Source organism: Mesocricetus auratus, unplaced genomic scaffold (assembly GCF_017639785.1).
Source record: "Mesocricetus auratus isolate SY011 unplaced genomic scaffold, BCM_Maur_2.0 Super-Scaffold_100004, whole genome shotgun sequence".
Lineage (NCBI taxonomy): Eukaryota > Metazoa > Chordata > Mammalia > Rodentia > Cricetidae > Mesocricetus > Mesocricetus auratus.
Window position 1 is genome coordinate 89,995,817 of NW_024429189.1, and position 17,085 is coordinate 90,012,901.

The following is a 17,085-nucleotide window of genomic DNA, read 5'->3' on the forward strand; positions in this document are numbered from 1 at the left end:
TCACTGCTCTGAAACCAGACTTTAAATTCATATTTTTCTTGACTTAACACCCAAATCATCCTCACTTGTATTTATTATTCTTTTCCTACATGTTACACATAACCAACAACCAAGAGGGAAATTTCCTAACTATTCATGTTGCCCTCCAATGGAATGCATCCTGCAAACATTCTGTAGCAAGGAGTGCTTGTTTCCTCATTTATGCAGGGCTTCTCATCTTTTATGTAAGTCACCATAAGCATTGGCTAGGGAAGACATGTTTCGTTGTTCTTGTAGTAAGCTCGTAGTCTCTGTATTTTTGATACTCTATAAAATGGTGTGAGTGCAGGAAGATGTATCTGAACCATTAATGATTATTCTTTGTTATATGAGAGGGAGAGACAAGTTTCATGGGGCCTGAAGCTTATGCAGTTTGGTCATAATTTTAAGAAACACAACAAAACTAAGCTGTAAGATTTTGAAATAATTATCATAAGTCTATGTTCTATCTTACAAAGACATAACCTAGACTGAAGAAGAGCTAGGAAGCTAATATGTTTGTAGTTACAAGATACAACCTTAACTTCTGTGTTGGGTAACACTGATCTATTGAAGTGATAGGTAAAACAAAGCATGGAACAAATCAAGCATCTGTTTCAGAATCATATAAAATGTGAGAATTCTAGGGTACTTGGGGCGAGTGACCAAAAGCATCAGAAAAGGCAACAGCCTGATTTAATCAATGTTATCTGGCATTCACCCAAAACTTGTATAAGTGTTCACTGACTGGAAAATACATACAGAGAGGTTCACAGTTATATTATTTGGTTCTAATGAGTCAATCTATTAATTTTGTATTGGAAAACTTTGATGGTTATAAATCAGACTTCTCCTTTCTAGCTTCAGTTTTTTAAATCTTAAATATGAGACCAGAGCTCCAACCCTGTTTTCATTCTTAATATCTAGAGATCTAGTCCATTGTCTAGCTCACAGGCAAGCCTGGTAAGAGCATCTGGTAATCTGTGAAATGTGTCCATTCCAGGCAAAATGCTTTCCCAGAAAAAAATATGAACTTTAAGAGACTTACACATCCTGTTTATTTATAATGTATTTTAAGGCCATAATCTGAGATTCTGCAAATGAATTTGAAAATCAGCAGGTTCTCGTATGTTCTCATAAGAGTTTCCAGTCACCATCACATCCAGTAAGTGGCTTTTCCCATCATAAGGATCCAGGCCAAAGCAGGCAAGTTCTTGACAATTTTCGCTAACCCAGGAGGCTGATGATGGGCTTTCTGCATCATGTACCACCCATATGCCAGTCATTGCAGGAAAGGAGCTGCACTGTGCACTGAGATAGTGGGAGCACAGAGAACATGTGCAGGGAGACTCCATCAAAAGAGCACTAAGGAGGCCAAGTATGTATAAGAACTTAACAAACTAGAGGAAACTCTCCTAACTCTCCACTGATCTCTGCCTCTTTATTTTGGAGATCACATAAAAAGAATGTCTCTGAGATCAGATAATGCTTGCTGCTACACTTTTATGTATATAAATAAAATGCATTAGAGACACAGTAATATGATTTGTGCACTTTTCTGGTTTGAGAGTGGAGTTGGAGAGGAAGAAATTCCTGTTATGAGGTTATAATTTAATCCTCTCTTTGGTTTATCCTATATGATAATCATTATCCTTACTTAGACACTGATTAGTCATAGTAACACAACTCTTTGGAGTTGGTGTTATAGGTGGGGGCAGCCTTGGTCTCTGGAATCATCCATCTCATTTAACTCACAGTGAGACTGCCCTCTGTCTTCATTAGAAAGCCTTAATATAGAGCACTGATGATTTACCAGGGAAGGCAGCCCTGTGTTGGTTTTGCACCTGAACACATGACAAATGACCTGTCATGTCTGTCTTCGTGTATCTGCAACCTAAGAACCGACAATGTGTTCCTCTTCAGCACTGGAACAGACAAATGTGTACCATTAATCAAGCTGTTTCTGTTTTTGGTGGGGATACCAGTTTCCTGCTTGCCACTTCTTTAACTGTGTCTTCCATTTCACCTGATATTTTATCTGTTGGGTTATCCCAATAAAACTATAGTTGGGGCTTGGAAAATTTCATAAGGTCTGTGTTTCCCTAAGAGCTTCTAGGCTATTTCTTCAACTTGAGTATTTGAGTAATAAGCTCCACACCAAGAGGATCAAAAAAAAACAACTCTGCATTTTACATATTAACTGAAATGATTTGTATGTTGATGATGCTTAAATATTTATGAACATAGACCCCCACCTGCTTTTAACTATTGTACAGCATTACAGCAAACACAAACTGACATATGTTGTATTTAAGTTTCCTGGAGAGACATGAACAAATATCTACTCACTCTAAATAAGAAATCAGCAATAAACTAATAATTCTCTCAAAGTCCAACTTGGCTAACTAGTGTCTGAATTGTCCTTGCATACATACAGGAGCAGATGACTCAATGGCTGCTGCATCATATCATTACAAGCCCCACAAAGCACAGATGGATGATGACTAAGGAAACCTGCAACCCTAGTACTCTTCGCACAGTGTGCAAGCAGCTCAAGAGGCCTGAGAATCTCCACATGAAATCCTTTGTGCTTGAATAACCACAGGGACAATACAATGTCAGTTTGCCAAAGCTGTGAGGTATGTTTACTGTCTGAGTCTCATGAACTTCCCTTCTCTCTCCAGGAGGGACTATTTAAATTCAGAAGAATTTGCTCTATAGCACTCCATCTCTTTTTCTGGCTCTTACACTGGAACTTCCCTCCCTTCTGCTATGTTTTCTGAGGCGTGTGTGTGTGTGTGTGTGTGTGTGTGTGTGTGTGTGTGTGTGTGTGTGTGTGTATGTGTGTTGGGGGATTCTCAGCTTTGGTTAGGTACTGAAACAAAGCCATAGCAACAGTCATTTGCTTTCAAGAGCATCACTGGTGTTTATGAGTCTCTGTGGCATATCATCATTGGGAAAAACAAGTTTTCTTCTCCGACTGGTTGCAGTTGACAACTGGAGTAATCAATAGGTGCAAGCTCAGATGTTTAGAAGGCATTTTGATCTGCATGTCTAGTGAACAAAAAACAAAAGCAGTTACTTACCCACTGGGGCCCCTAATTTCTCCAGGCATTGGTTTTTCATCTTGGCTTGTAGACCAACAGTTTGAGATGTAAATTCTTTCCTGTGAAGCAGACCTTAACCCAGTTTGAAAAATTGTTGGTTGTACGTACAATAGCCATGCCATTATTGTACAAGCAGGTACATTTTAGATGGCATGCTAGTATTGGATAATGCAGTATGTACAGCCAGGCAGGATGGTTGATGATAATTCTCTCCCAGCAGCCTGAGTATCTCATCCTGGCACTATGAAAGCCAGTCAGAAAAGGTGCTTCTAGGCTTAGTCAGAGCTTTATTTCTGTGTGTCCTGCAACCAAAGCATAGTGTCTGAGGCAATAGGGTATCATTATTATAGAATAGAACAAACAGCAGTGACAATAGCCTTTATTCTTATCTTATGAGGCTTCAAGGAACTCTTTGGTTAACAACCCTGGGTGGTATACCACGCCTGGTACCAGAATTTTCATTTAGTCACGTTACAGCTTATGGGAGTGCCCCTTCTCACCTAGACATTCTATATTTAAACTCTTTAGATACTATGTAGTTAACCCATTCTTCCTTTCAACCAACTCAGCCCAGTTCAGTTGTAAGGCTACAAAAATCAAACAAACAAAAGATCATTGCACCTGTTTGTCTTTAGTCCAGGTCTGCAGAGGAGTGTCACAAAATGACTACTCCTGTTGGTAACAGTTATCAGTATTTGTCATATATACTGAGTTGGGTGAGACTCACATGCCACTTGCTTGCATTAATTTTCTTTCTTAAGAGCCTATGGCAGTGTCCACACAGGTGAGGGCATATTTGCATGCCTCACTGATGGGCATAGGCTCTATCTAGTCTACTTAGCAGTCTCTTGGGGATCAGGTTGACTTACGTACTTTTCCCATAACATCATCCATCCACTGAAGCAGAAATAGGCTACTGTGGTGACTGGAGAACATATAGACCACTGGAATGATTTACAGGAAAGTCGGTGGTTTTAGTTATTTTTCATCCTGTATCGGCTACTTTAGGACAAGACTTCCCAGGAGCCCAGCAGGCAGCCTCTCATCTAAGAGCAGATGATCTTTGTCTTGGTAAGGAGATCTGCTTCCTATTCTACAGGTGACCCCATGTATCCACACTGTGGGGTGCCACATGGAAAACCACCAAGGTTTCTGATTTGTGTTGAACTATGTTATTTATTTCCTTCCACATTTGGTGTTCCCCCAGTGACCAAACTATTACCTGTAAGTTTTTCTTTTCTCAAGGGGTTATACATAAAGACAAATTTCTGGACACAGGGTAACTTTTTGTAAAGACTGCTGTAGACTGAGGCTAATGAGTTCCTCTTATCCACACTGTTCTTCGGTGAGACCATCAGCTGGTCTTGTTTTCTCTCCACCCAACTGAAAGGTGTATACACCCATTTAAATTGATGCATCTGACCATACCTATTTGTTGCTTCTTTTTTCAAGTTATACAAAGGTCAGGTAACTCACTTGAGGTGAAGTATGAAAATCCATTAACACCTCCAGGAGCCACAAGAATATGTATAATTCTTTTACAACTGCAGGCACAAGTTGTTGTAAGGTACTGCATATATCTTTTCAGACTATAATACTCCCCATAACTCCACAGCTGTGTCTGCTCTTGCGTTTTTGTAAATTTATATCAGATCTTTTTATCAGAAAGGAGCACCCGCATATCTTCCACGAGCCTTTAAAATCTGTAGAATACTCTTCTTGAAGTTTGAAAGCAAACTCTGTAATTCAGAATGATTCCATTCAAAAGCCATAGATGTCTGGATGGTTGATTCTAAAAGGTGTTCCCATAGCATGCCACTATTATGCCTTCATTTTATTGCTTTTTTTTAGTGTTAGCAGGGAGATATTTTATGTTTTGTTTTGTATTTTTTTTGAGCCACGACCTTATATGTTTACGTCTATAGTAGAAAAATGTTGATTTTGTCACTATTGTTCTATTGGTCAGGTATTGTGACCTAGCATTTGTTTTTTTTTGTTGTTGTTGTTGTTGTTTTTTGTTTTCTTCTTAGGTTGGCTTTGGTGTCCAGGGTCTCTATGTTTGCATATGAATTTTAAGATTTTTGTCTTGCTCTATGTCATTATTGTATTGACTCTGTATGTCACTTTTTTGATACAGTCAATGGGAGGTTGTTCTATCTCCTAATATCTTCAGTGACTTAAAGTTTTCATTGTAGAGGTCTGTCCATGATTATTTTAATTCTTAGTGATTTTGAAATGGGACATTTTCTCTACTTTCTTCTTGGAGAAAGTTTTATAAATATCTTTGCTACCAACCAATTATATACATTTATTTTATAACTTATAATTATTATCAAAATTATTTATAATAATGAAATTCATCATATCACCTTTGATCAGTTTTTTAGATATTTTAATTTCTCCTGGGTTTCTAGTTTTAGTTTTGATAGAATCTGTACTATGTAGCACAGGGTGGTATCCAATAGTCATTCTTCCCACCTAGCTGTGTTTGCAGCTATACCTCATGCTTAATTATCCAGAAGATTATTGTATACCATCCCATTAAACAACTTTAAGTTTGATGACATATGGTAGGAAGTATTTCTAATTTAGAAAATGTATTAGTTTCTACCTTTGTTATTTTATACAAGTATAAATATACATCATTGGTTTAATCTTCAATGTTGCTTGTCTGTATCAATCATCTCCTTAGTTTCCTTAGTTACTTATTCATTGAATGGTTAATTAAAACTAGTTATTTATGTAGTAAGTTTACCAAGTTAGCCACATGTAGTCCACATAAATTTCCCAAGATAAAAGAATGTTCAAATCCACTTTCCTCTTTTTATTTTTTGATTCCTGGCTCAAAGTTACCCTCCATGTTTATTGTAATAATACTTATAAATAGAGGTTTATATAGCATGACTTGAATGTACTGTCTTACATCCTCATTGGCGGTTATGAATTCCACTAAGAAAGAAGGTATATTTCTGTTGCTTCCTGTGTAGCGTGCCATTCCTGATTACTGCTGGTTCATGATCATCCGTCTTGATGTTATATAACTCCTTCTATTGTAAACACTTTTCCATCCTCCTGGAGTCAGTTCTTTTGCTGACCTCATGTGGCGGTTTGGATGAAATTGACCCCCATAGACTTGGGTGTTTAAATACTTGATCCCCAAGTTGGTGTAACTGTTTGGGAAGGGTTAGGAAATGTCCTCTTATTGGAGGAGGTGTGCCACTTGGAGGTCTACTTTGAGACTGAAAAAGCTCATGCCATTCCCAGTGCTTGCTCTCTTTCTATCTTCTACTTTTGTTTCAAGATATAACTTCCCAGGTGTTCCTGCCTCTCTGCCTTTGCTCTGATGTCTTGGATTCTGCCTATTTAAAACTGTAAGCCTCAAATTAAATACTTTAAAAAATTAAGTTACTTTGGTCATTGTGTTTTATCAAGGCCATAGAAAAGTAAGTAAGACACCTGGGAAACTTCTTTTTTGGAAAGTGCAGTCCAGATGCCTTTTCTTCTAGAAAGTTGTCCCTTTCCTTGCTCTACTTCACAAGGGCTTTTCCAAGTTAATTGGCTGGTTGGATGATCTCCCTGGGTTATTATTTGTTTCATGATACTTCCATGCTTCAGAGAGTGGTTGCTAATCTTATTTCTCCTTGGCATTTAGAATTTTGCACTGAATTGATGTATACTGGGTCTCCTATACCCCAGACAGCTTGCCTTTGTAGAGTCATGAGCACTGGAATCAGATGGCTACCAGATGTCTAATGATGGTCTGAGTCAGTGCATTTGTTATTCTATTTTTAATTCTGAGGATTTTAAGAACTTATGTACCTGATGAAGAAAGAATTACCTACAAAGATAGGACATGCCACCAAATAATTCTGGGGAAAAGAAACAGAGCCTCCCACAGCAGCACATACAATTGTTATTTCCTCTGTGGGCTAAATGACATATGCATATTTTACTCTGGAGGGTACAAAGAATCTCTCCTAGGCTTTTGTGATTCTACTTCCACAGTCCTTTAGAGACATTAGCCTGTATTTCAGCCATCAGGATTGTTATTGACATTGTATAAGATGGAAAGGAAGGAATTTCAAAGTAGATTCTGAAGTCAGTCTTTTTGTGAATGTCCTTGGGGAAATGAACCATAAAAATCTGCATGTCTCATTTCTTTGCCCTCAGGAGGATGACAGATTCTTGTCAGCAAAGGAAAGCAAACTGCTTTTGACTTCTTTCTTCTTCTGGTGTTTGATTCTTAGGGAACCCTTACTGAATTACAACCATGATTCTTTAATTGCATCAGCCTCATAATCTGCCTTAAGTATGAAATCAATGAAAATGTTATGTTTAGTTGCTCTGCTTTCACCATTTTTTGGTTGTTACAGTGTGATTTCTGGTGTTTAAGGGAGGCATAATTTATACGATATAGTCATGGCAGAAGAGCATAGGTAGTAACATGAGGAATAAGGGCAAGAGTAGAAGCTATAGAAAATCGAAACAGATTTACAATTATGGCAGATATACTGTACTCAATTAACTTGGTTTAGATGAGGAAAAAACAGGAAGGAGAAAAAATAGGGAAGACAGGACAGAACTGATTGATTATAGTTCAGAATTGTAAAACATGAAATTGGAACATGAGCTGGGCTCTTGGAACTTTGAACTGAGAGACTCATCTGATTGTGGAAAACAGTATTGGATATTGGATCTCAAATAACTTTTAGGAATGGTGTGTGTGTGTATACATGTGTGTGTGTGTGTGTGTGTATACACTCATGCATGCTTGTGAGTGCTCAAGCACATGTGTGTGCACACACATTTCTCTGTATGGAAGCTAGAAATCAATGCCAGGTATCTGTCTTTATTGTTCTCTACCTCTTCAATTTTTTCAGGGTCTCTCACTAATTCTGGAACTTGCTATTATACTGAGGTTGGATTGTCAATGAGCTTCAGGAGTTTTGCTGTCTCCGGTTCCCCAGTGACGGGATTACAAACATGGTTCTCATATTTGTTCCACCAACACTTTACTGAATGAGCATTCTCCTCAGACCCCTAGAAATGAGATTGTTACATACTAAAGAACACCATAATATAAATATTTATGCTATAGATTGGGAACTCTTCTAAAATCAAGGGCTTTATAATTCTTCTGAAGAATACTCTTGCCAAAAATTATCCAGCTCACCCCTGGAAATAAGGTAGATTTAGATGACCAGAGATTCTATAAGGAATTTCTCTTTCCTGTTTTTCCTCCTATTAAAAATTCTATTGGTTTCTACTTCTGTAACCAGCTATGTCTATCTCACCCTCATTTAAGTGGCGGCTAGGTCTTGGAAGGATAAAACAACTCACTGGAAAAAGATATTTGGTTAAAGTTTAAGGAATGTTGAATAGAAACAGAAAAGGTTAGCACAAGTAACAGTGTAGATGTCTCAGTATCCATTAGCTTGAAGATTCCAGAGAAGGGAGCTATTAGCAGACCTTGAAGACATGATAGCTATTCCCAGGGAGACAGTACTAGGTCTTCTGATCTTTAGAGGAAAGGTCCAGATATTTTAAGCAACCTCCCTGGGAGGAGTCACGAAATAACTATGACATTCTTCTTTCATTGAGGACCTACTCCTCCTTATTGTTCAAACTCAACAAAAAGGCACAAAGACCTACAGAAATGCTACTGACAAGAAGGGAAGAGTGGAGAATCTGTTGGCATAATATGAAGATTTGAGCACAGAATCCATTTGTGTTTTATGCATATGTGAAGCACTAAAGATGTCAACACTTAGAAAATGCTCTCGTTGAACAATTTTAGAAGTAGCGTCAATTAATACAGGCTCCTCCATTAAACCCTGCTGTTTAAATGTCTTTTCATGGGGAGATGCAACACACACACACACACACACACACACACACACACACACACGTGGGGTGAGTGGAAGAGGGAGTCAGACATATTGTACATTCCCACTTTACAGATGTAAAAGCTACCTCTGTCACCTAAAGTTTCCAAAGTTGTGAGTCAGCTGTGAAGTTATGTCTTGACCCTAGACAGTGTAATATTAAGGACTGTAGGTGTAGCAATATTCTATAATGTTCTAATTAGAACACTAATACTACTTATGAAAATATTTTAAAGATATATATGCACTATTTCATTTCACATAATTCCAGTAATGAATTCATGTGTACGTTTGCATACACATCTCTAATTTTGCATGTTGGTATTTTAGTGTGGGCTTTACATTAATGCTCATTGATGTATTTATCTTTTTCCTATGAGGAACACTTTTCTCTGCAGGCTAGATAGTAAAATTAGATACTTATTGTTTCTCTTTGGGGAAATAATAAATATAGATTTTTCAAGATGGTGGCATAATTTATTCATTTGTAGAGATTAGGAGAGATTTTGCTCATTGAGTTCTCAGGTAAGCTTTTGACTGCCTGCCTGTCAATATAGATTGCATTTTGCAGGTCTTGTTAGATGTTCTCTTTGACTTGGAATTGATTGATTTCCTGGAAGCAAAGCTGTGGGAGGTTTAGTGAGTGTGAAATTTTGAGTATTGAAGGCACTTAAAATATTGATATGAATTAGATCTTCTGGCTGGATATCTTTTTTTTGTTGGTGGATTGTACTAATTGGCCTAAAATTTTAATCATAATAGATATGAAATTTCTAGCATTTGACCGACAACTAACTACATGTTGCCAGGTTTGTTGTTTGCTTGGAAATTCTAGAAATATTTAAGATTCATATTAAGAAATATTTAAGATTTATTAGACATTTAAAGACTTTAGTCATTTATTATACTCACATGACCACATGCTGGTATAGAAATACTGAATTAGAATACAGTGGGCAGAAGTCTGAAGTTTAGTTAATCAAAAGAAAAAATCAAGAGCCAACTATCTCTTGCAGGAAAAATTTATATTTTAAAGAAGTTGATGAGCCACAAGCAAATAAATAAACAGAAACACAAGCAAAAGGAACAACAAAATCCTTGGAATTATTATTTGGAAGACTGACATTGCCCACACTGAACAACATGGGAAACTTTGGAGTGATGAATTATGGGAGGTAACAGAAAGCTGTGGTTTGGCTTGATGCACAAGAAACTTTCATCAGTGATAACAAAAATAATCATTCCCTATTCACTAGATATCTATATTTAAACTTTGTTACAGCAACATACTATATCTATATCATGAGAGGAAATAGAGCATCTATGCATATGACAAAAAGTGTTTAGGATTTTTTTAAATAATGGACAAGGGAAGATATAAGAAACAATGGATTTGAGTGAAACAATGAAGATTAGGATTCTCCCATCTCTCTTTGAGATCTTAGTGAGGAATGTGGTCATCCTGGGAATTGGAGTCATTCCTGATCTTTGGCAGAGAAACACCATCGTCATGAAATTGGGTTCTCTCTTCTTGCTCTGACACATTTCATCTGTAAAAAAGGATAAATAACTTCTTACATTTAAAATGGGCTCCTGTATCAAAGGATTACAAAAAGGAATTCAGTTTACTAGTAAGTGCATTTTCTTATATGCATGAGAAATCATGGTAGAAACAAATAGCGAAGAGGACACATTCAATTCCATCTTTTATAACATCTTCAAAAGAAAGAAAGAAACAAGGGAGAAATGAGGAGAGAGAGAGAGAAAGAGCTGAAAATATTTAGAATGACAACTTTCAGGAAGGCACTGAGACTGAATCAGCAATCAGGTAGCCTACATGGTACTGAACTAGGCCCTCTGCATATTATGTTACAGTTGTGTAGTTAGTCTTCCTGTGAGACTCGTAATAGTGAGAGCAGGAGCTGTCTCTGATGTCTTGCCAGCTTTTGGGACACACTCATCCTACCAATTGCCTCATCCAGTCTTAATAGAAGAGGAGGTACCTAGACTCACTACAACTTGGTATACATGGCGGCCCACCTATGTCAGAAGAAAAACAGTGGGAGAGGAGTGGACGGGGCTCGAGTGAGGGGCCAGGCCCTAGGAAGAGGGAAAGGAGAGGAGACCTTTATTGGGATGTAAAAACAAACAAAAATAAACAATAACAACAAAAGAGTGCGGTGTAATGACATTTGTGAATGTTTATTTTTTATATTTTTTTTACTGTTTTCTCCAGGTCTTACAGAAAAACAAATCCTTACATAATCCAATGTATTGACATATCACCCCTATGATTTCTTCTAATATTTCATAGCTTTACTTCACGTCATATTTTAATTCATGCTATGTTTACTTTTTGTAACTGGTGAGAATTAGGGGGTCTAGTTGCCTTATTATGTACGTTGACCTCTTAGAACCATTTCTTGGAAGATTTGGGCTTGATTTCTTCACAGTGCAAACATTTCTTGTTTAATTTCAGATTAATGGTGGTTTTCTTCATAGGGAAGGACTTTCTTTTCCCTTTTTGTTTATTGTACTGATGTTCGTTTGATATTTTGTTATTATTCTCAGGTCATTCCAACTGCGAGTATGTATTTCTTAATTAGATAATGAAGGTGTGGGAATACTTCATATCTCTTAGACAGAAATATTGAACTAAAGCAGAAACTTATTCTGGTCCTAGTGCACAGCACTAATTTACCACAAGTGGCCACCCGCAGATTGGGAGGGGCAGGCATGATGCCTTCATTTGCATAATGAGAGACACTTTCCTCTCAGATACCCTTCTTCCCTCTGATTCAGCAAGCACTGGAGCTCTGTAAGTATGCCATAAACACTTGTAAGCTAAACACACAAACTTCAAGTTATTCCCCATCCTGTCTACTCTAGTCTCAATAAGAACAGCTTTTTTTTTATGGTTCACATATGCGTGAGATCATACGGTGCTGTGGAAGCTTTACCTCTTTCATGAGGTATCTATGATCAACTCATACTGTGAGCAGTATAATAACTGTATCTTGTCTTTAAATACCACTCACCAACTTCACATATGGGAACCTTTGTCTAAAAGTGAGTTATAAAACCAGCCTCCAGAGTCATATTTTGTTACATGATTTTGTGATCCTACTTCTGTTTTTAGCGCTGTGCTCATTGATTCCCACAGCTAATGTTGAGCGAATCCTTGTGTAGATGCAGAATGCATTTGGCTCAGCTTCTAAACTTACATTTCCATGCAGGAGCACTTCTTTCATGAAAGGAAGTTTCCACAGGTTGCAGTCCTCCTCTTCTCTGGATCTTCTGTAATTTCCTCATCACTACCATCTCCCTTCATGACCAGGAAGCATTTTCTGTGTCTTTCTGGTGTGAAAGCAGTTCAAATTCTGATCTCAGGAGAAAAGGCAAGAGCTGGCAATTATTTTCTGTATTGCAATCTTTCATACGTTTGAAAACTATTTCCAGAGTCTAAGATCATTAACTTTAAAAGAGCTCCAAATATTGGACAAGGTCAATTGCTGCACAGGACAGAATGAGAGGGTTGACAGAGAACACATAATGGAAAGAGGAAGTAGTGTGTGCGTGTGCGTGTGTGTGTGTGTGTGTGTGTGTGTGTGTGTGTGTGTGTGTGTGTGTGCAGCTGGAGACCATCTCTCCCATAACGCAGCAGGCAAGCCCAGAAGAAGAAAAGCTGTCAGTCTCCTGGTACTCATCATTTGTCACGAGTCCTTTTATATCTACACACACAGGCGCACCTCTGTTAGTATGCAGAGCTCGTGATGGGACCAGTGGTCTCTGTACACACTCAGTGCATTTTGTTCTTGTCAGTTAATGTAGCTGAGAACTGTGGTACTGGAGGATTGCAATTTTTTACGTCCGCTTTTGACATTTGAAATTAAAATCAAATACCAAGCTATAGATGTCTATAAATACATATGGCTCTTCCCAAACTCCCAAGTAGTAGGGGATGAGTTTACAGTGCTCTTTTGGTAGACATAGCTTGAATGTAAAATCTCACCTAAGAGCCATACATAGTGATGGCACATGATTGAATTTTCACCTGGGAATTGGATAAAGATTCCAGCCTGAAAAACAAAATGGGCATGTGTCTTATACATCTCACTGAATGTGGGCATGTAGTATGCTCACTGGAACACCAATACATGCTGATATTGCTGTTGGTAGAACATGCTCTCAAAATTCCAAAGGCCAGTTTGTTAATATCTCATTTGATTATGAGAGAATCTGCATAGCCTTAGCTTTTAAAATCATTCTTTATTTTCAGATTTATTTAATAGAACTCTGATCAATGTATTGGTTGACTCTATTTGATGATCATTTCTTCCCACATCTCCTTTCTCTTAGATTCAAAATATCCCCTATATGAAATTGTATTTGATTTTTGTGTTCTCAGTTCAGGGAATTCAATTAAACACATCTGAGGTGAGAATAGCTGAGGTCTGTAGGGACAAACTAAACACTAACCCTGAAAACATCCTGTGGATTAGCAGGTTGAGTTGTACTCAGGAATTTTTTAATTTAAATTACAAGCAAGCTTGCTTCACATGTCAATCCCAGCTCCCTCTCCCTCCCCTTCTCCCCTGCCCTCAACCAACCTCCCCAATCCCCCACCCAATCTCCAGGGAGGGTGAGGCCCTTCATGGCAGATCTCCAAAATCTGTCATATCTCCCAGGGCAGGGCCTAGGCCCTCCCCCATGTATCCAGGCTGAGAGAGCATTCCCCCATGTGGAATGGGCTCTCAAACTCCATTTGGATGTCAGGGATAAATAATGATCTAGTACCTGAGGTCTCAAAGATTGCAAAGGCCTCCTCACTGATACCCACATTCAGGGGTTCAGATCAGTCCCATGATGACCTCTCAGCCATCAGCCTGAGGTTCAGGCGCTCCCCCTTGTTCAGGTCAGGTGTTTCTGTGGGCTTCACCTGCCTGGTATTGACCCCTTTGCTCATCACTCCTCCCTCTCTGCAACTGGTTTCCAGGAGTTTCAGTTCAGTGTTTAGCTGTGGGTATCTGCTTCTGCTTCCATCAGCCACTGGATGAAGTCAATAGGATGGCATATAAGGTAGTCATCAATCGTGAATCTCATTTTCAGGGAAGGGCATTTAAGGTGACCTCTCCACTATTGCATAGATTGCCTTTGGTGTCATCATTGTAGATCTCTGGAAATCTCACTAGTGTCGGGCCTCTCCTCAGACCTATAATGACCACTAACGTATCTCTCATCATTCTCTCTCCCCTGACTCAAACTTCCTGTTTCCCCATGTCCACCTCTCCCCTCCTCTTCTCCCCCTCACAGTTCCCCAGCTCCCTATCCCTTTCCCCCAAGTTCTCAGTTCACTGTGGAGATACTGTCCCATTCCCCTTCTCTGGGGTACCATAGATATCTGTCTTACCATCCTCTCTGTTTCCCAGATTCTCTGGAGGTGGGATTGTAGGCTGGCACTACCCTGCTTCATGTCTATAATCCCTATATTAGGAGTACATACCATGTTTGTCCTTTTGTAACTGAGTCACCTCACTCAGGATGGTTTCATCTAGAGCCATCCATTTGCTTATAATTTCAAGATCCCACTGTTTTTTTTGCCACTGAGTAGTATTCCATTGTGTATATGTACTACATTTTCTTTATCCACTCTTCAGTTGTGGGGCATCTAGGTTGCTTCCCGGTTCTGGTTATTACAAATAATGCTGCTATTAACAAAGTGGAAAAGATGTCCTTGTTGTATGAATGCACATCTTTTGGGAATTTGCCTAAGAGTGGAGTTGCTGTATCTTGTGGTAGACTGATTCCCATTTTCTTGAGGAACTGCCATACTGATTTCCAAAGTGGCACTCACACCAGCAGTGGAGGAGTGGTCCCCTCTCTCCACATCCTCTCCGGGACAAACTGTCATTTGATTTTAGTCATTTTCACAGGAGTGAGATGGTATCTCAGAGTTGTTTTGATTTGCATTTCCATGATGGCTAAAGATGTTGAGCATTTTCTGAAGTGTCTCTCAGCCATTTTAGACTACTCTAGTGAGAATTCTCTATTTAGTTCTGTAGCCCACTTTTTAATTGGGTCCTTTGATGTTTTGGAGACTTGCTTCTTGAGTTCTTTGTAAATTTTGGAAAGGCGATTTAATTAGTATAAATACAATTAAATAATAGTACAAATGACATGGGGATATAGCAAAAATTATCACAGTGATACACAAATAAGTACAGTTTGCAAATGTTGCATTCTGCATCAGGCCTGCAGGAGATTTTGTGGTGTGCACAGAAACTTGAAGGGCACCCTGTGAGAGAACGAATGTAATGCCCACACTTCTCCTCGGGCCTTTGTACTGGCTGTTTTTCTGTCTTTGAATGTGTTTTTTTTAAATATTATTTTCCAGTTTAAATTTAGATAAGAAAAAAGGTTGCTTCACAAGTCAGTTCCAGGTCCCTCTCCCATTCCCTCCCTTCCACCCGTGCCCTCCCCGGAACCCCCCCTCCCCATTATCCACTCGTTTCCCCAGGGAGGGTGAGGCCCTCCATGGGGGTGTGCATAGTCTGTCATTTCATATAAGGCAGGGCCTAGACCCTTCCCCAAGAGTTCAGGGTGAGAGTGCACCTCACATTGTTCTATGGGAGTCCAAAGTCCATGTGTATACTTGGGATGGGTACTGATCTGCTTCTCAATAGATTCCCTAGGCCTCTTCACTGACACCCAGATTCAGGGGGTCTTGATCAGTCCCATGCTGGATTCCCAGGCTGATGCCTGGGATTCAAGAGTTAACCCTTGTCAGGTCAGCTGTTTCTGGGGGTTAAACCAGCCCAGTCTTAATCCCTTTGATCATCAGTCCTCCCTCTCTGTTACTGGCTTTCTTGAGTTCAGCTCAGCACTTAACCAAGGGAGTCTGCCTCTTCTTCGATCAGCCACTAAATAAAGTTTCTGTTTCCCAGACTCTCTGGCCATAGGATTGTAGGCTGGCACTCCCCAGATCTATCTCTAAAATCCATATATGAGAGAGTACATGCCATGTTTCTCTTTTTGTGACTGGGTTACCTCACTCAGGATGGTTTCTTCTAGTGTCATCCATTTGCCTGCGAATCTCATGATTCCATTATTTTTTTCTGCTGAATAGTACTCCATTGTGTAGATGTACCATATTTTCTCTATCCACTCTTCAGGTGAGGGACATCTAGGTTGCTTCCAAGTTCTGGCAATTACAAATAAAGCTGCTATGAACATAGTGGAACAGACATCTTTGTTGTATGAATGGGTATCTTTTGGATATATGCCTAAGAGTGGAGTTGCTGGGTCTTGTGGTAGGTTTATTCCCATTTTTCTGAGGAATCTCCATAGTGATTTCCAAAGTGGCTGAAACAGTTGGCACTCCCACCAGCAATGGAGGAGTGTCCCCCTTTCACCACATCCTCTCCAGCATAAATTGTCATTGGTGTTTTTGATTTTAGCCATTCTGACAGGAGTGAGATGGTATCTCAGAGTTGTTTTGATTTGCATTTCCCAGATGGCTAAGGATGTTGAGCACTTTCTCAAGTGCCTCTCAGCCATTTTAGACTCCTCTATTGAAAACTCTCTATTTAGTTCTGCAGCCCACTTTTTAATAGGGTCCTTTGGTGTTTTGGAGACTTGCTTCTTGAGTTCTTTGTAAATTTTGGAGATCAACCCTCTGTTAGATGTGGTATTAGTGAATATTTTTTTCCCATTCTGTGGGCTGCCTTTTTGTCTTGCTGACTGTGTCCTTTGCCTTACAGAAGCTTCTCAGTTTCAGGAGGTCCCATTTATTAATTGTTGATCTCACTGTCTGTGCTACTGGTGTTATGTTCAGGAAGCTGTCTCCTGTACCAATTCGTTCAAGGGTACCACCCACTTTCTCTTCTAAGAGGTTCAGTGTGGCTGGATTTATGTTGAGGTCTTTGATCCATTTGGACTTAAGTTTTGTACATGGCGATAAACATGGATCGATCTGCATTCTTCTACATGCCAGTCTCCAATTATGCCAGCACCATTTGTTGAAGATGCTTTCTTTATTCCATTGTATATTTTTAGCTTCTTTGTCAAAGATCAGA